This window comes from Anguilla rostrata, chromosome 2 (assembly GCF_018555375.3).
Source record: "Anguilla rostrata isolate EN2019 chromosome 2, ASM1855537v3, whole genome shotgun sequence".
Lineage (NCBI taxonomy): Eukaryota > Metazoa > Chordata > Actinopteri > Anguilliformes > Anguillidae > Anguilla > Anguilla rostrata.
The window spans coordinates 23933451-23942785 of NC_057934.1; the positions used below are offsets into that span (position 1 = coordinate 23933451).

Consider the following 9335-nt stretch of genomic DNA (forward strand, 5'->3'; position numbering starts at 1 on the left):
ACAGCGAAGAGGACTGCTACCTGCAGTTAAGCCTATCAAAATGCCTTATAAACCTTACAAACACTAAAAGTGCATCTCCACAAAATAACAAAGTGGAGCAGGACAGAAGGGTACACAAGTTGCAACCTAGGAAGCTCTAATTCTACAGGCTTGCTGATAATTTTGTCAATCAAGGCTCGTTGAATGGCAGTCAAATCCGTGAGTACATACACTGGCCATATTTCAGCTGAGTTTCTGATGCGTTTATACTTACGCCACTGCACCCTTTGTCACAGCCACTGTTTTACATATATATAAAAGCGAAAGTGCTAAATGGTACATGCTCATCAGACCGTACAAAATTCACACAAGGATAGCCATAATCCACAACTGTTTCTTAAAGGGTCACTTCGCATTTCTCACTCTCAAAATGAGAAACAAAAATGTACAAAAATGCCAAGTCACTCACACATACAAGACATACACTGTCTGTAACTCATTCATTCAAACTAGCAAAATCTAGGCCTGCAATTAAACATATTGATATCAAAATGACACCAAGTTACTGTACTACAAACAATATAGGCTCTTGCCTCGCTGAAATTAAGCTGTATTCCAAAGCAATGCTACCAAATGTTTCCTCAATTGTTTCAAGTCACTTGGCCCGTGTTTTTTAATCTCACCATTTTACAATGTCATTGAAACTTTGTCAGATCAAAGTGTCAAATATTTCTATTTGCCTCATGCAACACATTTAAATTAATGTACAAAACTGCTGGTGAATAACTACAGGAAGCATATTCCTCCAGAAAACGAGTTTATACTTGCTTGTCAACTTCATTTTACTAAATGTACAAGTTCTATATTTGCTACTTACAATAACTACTACATGTAAAATATATATTGTACATAAATAAAACTTCCTTATCCCCGTGGGGACATTTCCCTCGCAGCATGTTACATTCACATTTACGAACAGACATTTATACCAAGAAACATACAATCATTCACGCAACAGAAAGGCTGGGCAGCGAAATACATACCAATACAAATTGGACATACACGCCTATTGAATCAATCTTGACTCACAAACCCATCCACACACATGTTTGGCCTGTCCATGTACTGCATGCTTATACACACAGGGCTAAGTGACTTGAAAGAATTGAGGAAATATTGGGTAGCATTGCTTTGGAATACAGTTTAATTTCACTGAGGCAAGATGATATTGATACGTGTAATGGCAGGCCTAGATTTTGCCAGTTTGAATGAATGAGTTAGACGGTGTAAGTCTTGTGAGTAACTTGGCATTTTTGTACGTTGAAAACGTGTTTGAGGTGTGACCAGGCCAGCTAGAGCACAGAGATTAAGTAGTTTGACTATGCCACCTTGGGGATTTCACCCAAGGAACTAGTTGTGAACACTTGTCACACAAGGTTAACCAACTCAGGCAAGTTTGTAAAAGAGGAACAGAGACGTGATTTCAAGTTCAAAACATAAGTATCAATTTATTTATTGCTGTGAAGGGGGGGGGGGAGGAAGGCTATGAAGAAAAAATGAAAAAATGTTAGTTCAAAAACACTCATTCACAATGATGTATTTGAGTAAAATTAAAAGTAGTTAAATCCATTATTTAAACATTTATCCATTACCCAAACAGTTCAGTAAATAAAACAAGTGTACCTCAAACGGGAGTCATGTTTACATCTGCCGATCGTTGCAGCTCTGGGAGACGAAAAACAAGGTTGGCACCTGGACCGAAATCAAAACAGGAACTAGCTTCCAGTATGACAAATGCTTTCAGGCGATATATGCGTGAGATAGTAAATGAGATAATTTACGGACCACTCCTTTAGGTATAATGAGCTGCAAATAATTATTCAATAATAAGACGCTAAGTAGGAAGTGGAGGTGTGTCTATCAGTCAAAACGTAGTGACGGCTCGGTAACATATACAAATGACAGCACTAAGAGTAACGGCTGAATATTGTAATGTGCGTGCTATGGTTAAAAAAGAACTACGGGAAGCCAAGAGCTCTTTGAAATGCAAATTGCTGTAGATGCAAAATGTAATCCTAAACATTTCTTTCAATACTGTAGTAGGAAAAGCAAAGTCAAAGAGGATATCAGGTGCATCAGAAATGAAGAAGGAGCATTGCTTTCTAAGAATAAAGATATTGCTGATGCCTTAAATAGTTATTTTGTTGAGAGTTTTACTAGAGAAGAGATTACTAATAGACTGGAAGACATATTCAGTACTCTTAAGTCTTATCAGATATTGAAATAACTAAAGACAAACAAGGCAGCAGGCCCTGATGGCATATACCCATATACCACTGGCAGGTATTTTTAGACAGTCCTTAGAAACTGGAGAAATACCTGAGGACTGGAAGCGTGGTAGTATAATACCAATATATAAGAAAGGGGACCGTACTGATCCCAGAAACTACAGGCCTGTAAGTTTAACTTGCATAATATGTAAAATACTGGAATCTATCATTAGAGACACGTTGGAAGTATTTCTTGAAAATAGCAACATCCTAAGGGATAGCCAGCATGGTTTTCGTAAGGGAAGGTCATGTCTGACAAACATTCTGGTATTTTTTGAAGAAGCTACCAAGTGTTTTGATTATAGCAAGGCGTATAATATTATCTACTTAGATTTCAAAAAGGCATTTGATAAGGTACCACATGAGAGACTTGTTAGTAAAATTAAGACAGTAGAAATTAGAGGATGTATTTCAGAGTAGATTCGGAACTGGCTACAGGGTAGAACACAAAGAGTAGTAGTAGGAGGGATATGATCTGAGCAGAAAGCTGTTAGAGGTGGAGTCCCACAAAGATCGGTGCTGGGACCACTGCTCTTCCTCATTTATATCAATGACCTCGACAGGGACATAGAAAGTACATTACTCAAATTTGCAGATGATACAAAAGGTAGATTCCATACAGCCATTAGGAAGGATTTTTTCACACAGAGTAGTCAATGTGTGGAATAGCCTGCCAGGTCACATGGTAGAGGCAGAAACTATGGGTATTTTCAAGACTAGGCTTAATGCAGTGTTAGATACTATCTAGTCTGTAGGGAATCAGTGCACTAATGTAGTTAGGAAAATGGTGAGTATTGTTGGGCTGAACGGCATGTTCTCGTCATTATGTTATGTTATGTTAATTACTGACCTTTAGTGGTTGCATTGTCATCAAATTTGAATTAGGATTTGTCCAGCATTGTGGCTGTGGCTGCATTGTGTTTTTAATCCCACCAGACACACCCACCAGCATTTGTATCCAATAAAAAGCTTTTAGGTGAGAAAACAAAAACTTCCGCTTCCACTGTGTTTGAGCATCTGTTACATTGTTTCAGCAATATTTAGAGTAATTCTTACTCTTAAAAAACAAACTCCTGAGGGTTACCTTTCAGAGGAAACTAGGATTATGCTTGTAGTCAAAAGGGTTCAAGTAACTATTTTATTTTGGGTTTGTCATTTTCAGGTTTGTGTTAAAAAAGTGGTGCTACAGAAGGGCTTAAAAAACTTGGAGTTCTTGCTGCAACAAATTCCTATTGAACAACACAAGACCAAAGATAAGAGTAGTGAACTAGTACAGAATCTAAATAATAGCATAAGACTGAGAAAAAAACTATAAGACAGTCAAAACAAAAAATAGCATAAATTAGCAAGCAAAGCTAATGGGCTGGATATCTAAATTGTAAAAGTAAACAAGATAAGAACAAAGAAGATAGACCTGGGGCCGTATGTATCAAGCCGGTCAAAGTAAAAAATGAGTCTCAAGTGTAACTTAAGTCTAAGAATGGGTGACTTTTACTCCTACACTCAGATTTAAGAATAAAAGTGATTTATCAAATTTCTCTTGACTTAAGAATACTCTTAACCTGTCAGGTATTTAAGAGACCTCTGGGGCTCTCTTAATTTGGCTAGGAGTAGGCAAGATGGCCTGAGGTGCGAGGACGGAGACGTGCACGCACCTTCCGAGACAGGAAGAATGTTTTACAAATGTTTGATGATGCACAGTTAATCAAACGTTATCGCTTAGATCATCAGGGAATCATCTTTGTCACCGATCTTGTGCGGGATGTAATATCACCATCAACTTTGAGAAGTAGCGTAATTACGGTAGAGATGCAAGGCATTTTAACGCTGCGCTTCCTAGCCACAGGAAAAATGCAGTTATGCAATATTGATGATTTGGGACCATCACAATCCACCATCAGCAGGGTAGTGGCAAAAACTGTGTCAGCCCTTGCAGCACCTCACATAGTGAGGAGGTTTATAGAATTTCCAGCCTCTCCTCTGTTAATCTGCCAGAAGCAAGCTGCATTCATGCATCTAGCAGGCTTCCCGGGGTTGGTTGGAGTAATTGATGGCACCCACATCCGTATAATTGCTCCCAGCGTAGATGAAGAGACTGTTGATGTTGTGTCCAAGTGGCCAGGATCTACCCATGACGCACGCATCCTGAATGAAAGTGGATTGCAACAGCTGTTTGAAAGGAACATTGTTCCACCTGGGTGCCATCTCCTTGGAGATAAAGGCTACCCAAAACGACGCTGGCTTCTCACACCATTCCCAAGACCACAACCAGGGGCCCAAGAAAATTACAACAGGTACAAATTAACTAAGCCTGTGAATTGTAATAATGAATCATCTCACCATTATAGAGTTATTTTTGACGGTCATCTAAACATAATTGGACTTTTCAGGGCTCACCAATGCACCTGAAGTGTTGTGGAGAGGGGCATCGGCTAATGGAAACGCCGGTTCCATGTCCTTCATGGGGAAATCCGCCAAACACCACAGAAGGCCAGCAATATTATAATGGCATGTGCAGTCTTGCATAAAATATGCATAATGTGCAACATTCCTCTCCCCCCTGATGAGGGAGATCATAATAATGATAATGATGATGATGATGATGATGACGACCACCCTCCTAGCTTCCCATTTGCCTCTGATGCCACTGTGTTTAGGCAGCACTTTGCCAACTTTCATTTTGGGTAAGAAATACATTTTTATTTTGCTCCTGTCACACTCCCGCCCCCAATCTATTGATTATAAGTGCTGAGTGGATTTTAAAAAAAAAGACAGCAATAGGCAAGATTTCATCTTTTTTTATTTTTAGTTCATAAAAATGCTCCTTCAGCCTTAAAACTTTTATGCTCATCCGCAACTCTTCTCTCTGCAGTGCATCCATGTCCTCCACCTCGTCCGGATTGAGCCGTGGAGTGGCAGTGGCCAGTGGGGGCTCAGGGAGCAGGGGTTCTGGGCCTGCTGCTGGAGAGGGAATGCCAGATGGGCCTGGAAGCAGTGCTGTTGCAGCTGGGAGTTCCTCTACAGGCAGCTCATGAGGGGATGAAATGGTGTTTTCATCTGCATTACTGAAAAACAGAATTCATTTTGTTAAGTTAGTTGATTCTTGTGAATATGCATTTGTATCAATAAAATAAATATTGAGTATTGAGCTACAGTTCTTTTATAATAGCATGCCAACCTTACTACGGTCTGCAGTTTGAATAGTGCAGCATCCTGACAGTCGCCCACTCCACTGATTGTGGCATTATTTTCTCAGAGGATGCGGAGAACTACTTCTGCCACTGCACTTAAAGGTTTAGGCGCAGGACCTCCACCTGAATAAAAAAATATAACTACATTAATGTTCACCCTAAATAAAGGATAATAAATAAATAAATAAATCAGCAATATGTAACAAACGTGTCTCATAAGTAAGTAGATAAATAAATAAATAAACAAATAGATACATAAATAACGTAGACTACGAACCAGTGCCAGAAGTTGCCTTCATGAAAGCGGAGATTTCCTGACGCGCTTTGGACAAAACATTGTGCCATTTCTTTTTGCATTCCTCCGAATGGTGGAGGAGAAGCTCGCATTAATGCTGTCTGCGATCTGCTTCCAAACTTCTTTTTTGTGTCGACTTGTAAGTGTGGGGCTAAATTTTCCCTTAATTATTTCCTTCTTTGCCTCCACCTCCTCTACCAACATCACCGTTTCTTCCACAGTCCAATTCGGCTTTCTTTTCACATCCATTTTGCTTATACTAACATTAGACAACAAGGGAGCTTTCATAACGAGGGTGTGTTTAACTTTATTGAAAACTTCTGTTGACACATCAATAGAACACAGATTTCCCAAAAGCTGATTGAGCACCTGTGACTGTCGCAGAAACACACTTTGCGTTACTCTCGAGAATGTCTCAAGACTTACCTATGAGAAAGTGTGAGCTGCTTGATAACTATGTTTTACCGACCACTTTAAGCGAAGAATGATTTCACTCCAAAGTAAGCTCTTATCAGATTCTTAAGTGTATCTTAAGTTATTAAGATGTTTGATACATATGGCCCCTAAACTACATTATCAACTACAATACAACATAAAACAAAACAAAAAAAAGACATCTAAAAGAAACCTGATCCTGAATCATGTCATTTTCATGGTATGCTAGAGGTGTGTGTTGCATGAACTACATGGCACAGTTAACATGAACAAAAATCAACCTTGAAAACTGCTTTACTTTCAACAGCCCTGTCTCTGATCCAGGCCTGCTTTTCAGGATGGTGTGGGCATTCCATTGATATACAAATGAGTCAAAAACATCACACATGAACACATGTGCAAAGCTGTGATTGCTAGATTGTACATTGTACTTCTCTGCTGCCAATGAAGCTACTACCATCATTGGAGTGGAAAGTGGGACTGGTAATATTTATATGGTGAGGCCATACTATATACGTATGAACCCAAGGGGCCTGATCCACCAGAAGAGGATGTTGTCTATACTATTTGATGTAAGAAACAGTATAGACAGGTATATATTATGTTATTAGAAATTGTTTGTCATTTCAAATCAAGATAATTTGTCCTGAAGAACAACTTAAGAAAAAAAAATATCCGCTACAGTTCTAGAGTTAACGCCACCCACTTTCCCAGAGTTCTAGATGGCGCCACAAGATTCAGACTCATGTTGCAAAATAAATATTGTTACAGTTGCTAAAAATGTTCAAGTATTACAGTAGTAAAGGGTGCTTAGCAGTATCTTCATTGTAGATAGTTATTGAGTTAAAGGTGAATTCACTCCATGTTTGCTGTGTGGGAAGGGCCACATTCCATTGTACTTAACAGAAACACTTCTCTTGCCACTAAAAAGTTCAATTATTGTTGGAGAGGTACTCCCTATGTAAGAAAAGAGCAGTGCCTTTTGTCCAAATTGTTTGAATGTTATAGGTATATTACATTACATTACATTACATTATAGGCATTTATCAGACGCTCTTATCCAGAGCGACGTACAACAAGTGCATAGGTTCATGATGTAGAGGTGCAAAAGAAACACTAGAGTGAAGTAAGGATCGTAGTGCCAGAAGTGACCACATCGATCAGGACTCCAACCCTGTAGAGTAAGCTTGTTCAGCAAGCAAGAATCCTACCAAGTACAAACTAGCACTGGAATCACATCTAATCACACCTAATCAGACAAAAACAATCCTGCCAGATACACTAACATAATCAAATTATCCTAGCTAGGTACAGTGAGCTGAACTATAGGCTAGGGAGGGGTGGGGAGAGGTGCAGCCTGAAGAGATGAGTCTTCAGTCTGCGTTTGAAAGTGGTGAGATTCTCTGCTGTTCTGACCATCACGGGGAGGTCATTCCACCAGCGAGGGGCCAGGACAGACAGCAGACGGTATATAGGTATATAGATCTGAAGAGATATTGCAGTAAATTTGGCTCATCCAGAAAAAAGTAACATACTGATTTGGATGTACTCAGGTTTTCTAAAGTGTCTACTCAGTTTTATTTTTCATAGTACCAACTTTAATTAATCAGATCCAACTCAAATTCAGTTATCAGTTACACTTATTGAATTTGTAATGTAAATGTAACATGATTTCAAAGCTTTAAAATTGACTCAATATTTTTTGTGTATAATGTTTACCAAAATAAAATCAAGTAAATCAGGGCTTAAATTCTGTGTGAGTAATAGGAATGAATTAAAATAACTAGCAAATCTGAAACATCATCAATCACAAAACCCAGGCTTACAAAGCAGATATTGTGAAATGCTTATGCATTAGCCATAGAAAATATGAGAGAGAAAAAAACACTTCAAAGATCTATATAAAGAATTGGCTCCGAGCGATCTGAAATTTGACCAGAAATACATCAAATAATAAAAAGCAATCAAAGCCCACTGGAAACCAAATTACTCTGAAAGAACAACTAAAAAACAAACTGTAAAAAGCCTGCAACTTTGAGAATACCAGAACAGAAATGCTTGAACACAGTAATTCTGTACTCCATAGTTTTTCATTCTGGTTCTACTGACAAGATGCTTTCCTGTGTAACGACTGTACACAGGAACTTTGTTCCTCTGGCCCGCTGACCATGGGATGACTATGCTGAGTCAGGTTCATCATTAACTTTCTGGGCTGTGTTTCCCAGAGTCTCCTTAGCGCTACGTGCATTGTAAGGTATACTTTAAGGTCTTCCTTTAGGTCTTGAGCTGTTTCCCAGTGCCTCCTTAGCTAAGGTATGCCTTCTGAAAGGCATACCTTTAAAAAAGGGTAGTCTGAGGCACTCGTAAGCTGTCCCTTCAATGCGCTTCGCTCATGCTGTCACAGTTTTAGCCTTATTATGCCAACATTTTGCTTTTCAAATTGACAGTTGTACTACAGTGCGCATCTAGTAGCACATCTGCATGCAAAAATGAGTTTAATATTAACTTTCCGAAAATTAATTATCCAATTAACGTTTCTGTGCATAGCACGTCATGAGAATGTTGTCGTTTCACCTGTCCATTCCATCATTATGGTAATTTAAGTATAGGGCCTATCCATAATACTAATCCAAAAGATTTTTTAAGCTATACGTAGTGGAGCTAACTGAGGATATGACTTTTCTGACTGCATACCCTATAGAAATTAGTTAGTTTGTGTGTGAGTCAATGATCACACTGACTTGGAACAAATCGCCGGTTTATTAAGAATATAAACCCCGTGTGAGCAAAGCCGACATTGAGTGAGCCTACTTGCATGACCGAACTAGAGGGAACTAGAACACGTTAGCCGCGTTTCCACCAAAAGTACCCATAGTTCCTTTTCAAGGAACTAAAAGGTTCCTTCAGCCCATTGTTGTCTGCGTTTCCACCGCGGCCTAAAGTCCCGCGAAGATTAGGCAAATTAGCCCACTGACGTATGAAAAAGCGACGTTGTCGTCGGTCCATGATTTCATGATATGATTTCTTCTGTAACCCCATACTACCACCGAAGTAGCCTACATTATTTTCTAATAACCAGGACAGCCCGGAGGGGTTTATTCCACT

The 9335-nt window shown here is 39.1% G+C and overlaps 2 long non-coding RNA genes across 2 annotated transcripts; one reads left to right on the forward strand and one right to left on the reverse strand.

Moving 5' to 3' along the window:
• The first annotated feature begins 1540 nt into the window (after positions 1-1540).
• Positions 1541-5295, forward strand: LOC135247627 (uncharacterized). Its single transcript, XR_010328253.1, has 3 exons — positions 1541-4603; positions 4700-4993; positions 5182-5295. It is a non-coding gene; the product is annotated as an uncharacterized LOC135247627 (long non-coding RNA).
• On the reverse strand, positions 5244-6100 carry LOC135247629 (uncharacterized). Its single transcript, XR_010328254.1, has 3 exons — positions 5778-6100; positions 5488-5623; positions 5244-5374 (listed from the first exon to the last, which is right to left on the reverse strand). It is a non-coding gene; the product is annotated as an uncharacterized LOC135247629 (long non-coding RNA).
• Positions 6101-9335: the final 3235 nt, after the last annotated feature.